The sequence below is a fragment of the Zingiber officinale genome, chromosome 3B (assembly GCF_018446385.1).
Source record: "Zingiber officinale cultivar Zhangliang chromosome 3B, Zo_v1.1, whole genome shotgun sequence".
Classification (NCBI taxonomy): Eukaryota; Viridiplantae; Streptophyta; class Magnoliopsida; order Zingiberales; family Zingiberaceae; genus Zingiber; species Zingiber officinale.
In genome coordinates, this window is record NC_055991.1 from 130,881,285 (window position 1) to 130,883,135 (window position 1,851).

Sequence of the window (1,851 nt, forward strand, 5' to 3'; positions counted from 1 at the left end):
GAACAACACAACGAACGACTTCCGCTTCTTTGAGCTGCTCAGAAAACCCTTCCACAACGTCCGAAAGCTCCGACAATGATTCTTCTAGAAGATTTTCTCATATAGAGCTATTGGTATCATTTTCATTTAAAAGTTTCTTATACTACAACTATAATCTTTTTGTACTATTGCGAATTGATTAGTAATTGCCCATCGAAAGCACTCTTACGTATGGGCCTTTGAGTAGGAGTCGCCACAGGCTTCGAACCAAGTAAAATCTTGGCGTTTGCGTTATGTATTTTATTTTCCGCTGCGTGTTTTACTCTAAATGAACGAATTAGGCACGAGCGCTATTCACCCCCCTCTAGCACTTTCGATCCTACAATTGGTATCAGAACCAGACCACTCTGAATTGGTGAAACCACCAATTGAGCAAGGGGGGTTCCTTATACTACGCCTTTCATTTTTTCCCTCCAAAACTATTTTTGAAAAATTTATTTTTATCTTTTCACCATTGGTCAGTATTAGCGAAATATTGCATTTTCAAAAATTTGTAATAATATTTTTTAAAATATTTTTATTAATATTTTATTATTTTTTCAAAGTTAGTAAATTGCCGTCTTACAATCTGTTTTATCGATCGAGTTCTTTCGTCACTTGAAGTCGGTGCAACCACCACTCGAGTTTTATTATATTCTTTTGTTCCCGCACTACTAATCCAAGACCAAGTCTTGGAATCTATGTTGTTTTTTTCTTGTGTGCGAGATTCTATAGCTCATCAAGAAGGCTATAGCATAGCCCGCCTGCCTCTCTTCTATGGCAAAGACTTAGGCCACTGGAAGGACCGAATGGAGTACTACCTCCAAACCCAACTTGAGATGTGGATAATCAACAAAATTGACATCTCACTCCCACTCGACGGCACATGAAAACCAGTATCATGTGAGAAGGTGGAGAATCGAGATGTTATCAGGTATTCATTAAATGCATTTCCTAGGAACGATTTGTGGGCATCAATGGTGGATGCTTATAAGGTATCTAAGGATTTGCTATTAATTAAATTAGATGAATTATTTTCTAAATTTGAATTACATGAGCAGACTAATACTACAAGGGTCGAGAAAGATATTGCCTTGATTGTAGGAACTAAAAGAACCCAGGAAGCAAAATTAAAGCGCAAAACTGAACTCGAGTCCGAAGAAGAACCAGACTCAGAAGATGACGACGAGGAGATAGCAACCGAACTCATCAACCTTGTACAAAAGCTCTATAAGAAGAAGAAAGGGTTCACCAAGTAAGACATCAAGAAGGAAATTCAATCCAAAATAATGCAATCAAGTCCAAAAGTGAAGACCGAAGTCACCTGCTACGACTGCAATAAGAAGGGACACATCAAAGCCAACTATCCTAATCAAAAGGAAATGAAGAAGGAAAGGAAGAAGAAAGCACTATAGGCAACTTGGGATGAGTCTTATTCAGAAGACTCCGATGAAGAGCTCAAACAGACGAGCTTCTTGGTGCTTACGGCTTGAGATCAAGTCGATGAATCAGAAATCAAAACGAATCAAAAACCAAGTCCGAGCAAAGCCACGGATTCATATTCGTTTACGAAGGACCTAACCCCACTATAAGAAGCTCAAAATTAAATAAATTGCATAATTTAGTTAATTACCTCATGCGTAAGTTAGGAAAATCCAATCTCCAAATTAAGTCACTCCAAAAGGAAGTAACAATCCTTAAGGAGGAGATTAAACTAAGTCCTATGACTGAGTTAGTTCAAAATAGAAGTTCAACTCAAGTCCAAAAACTTGAGGAAGAAAATTTTAATTTGAAAACTCAAGTTAAAGAACTTAAAGACACGTTGGAACAGTT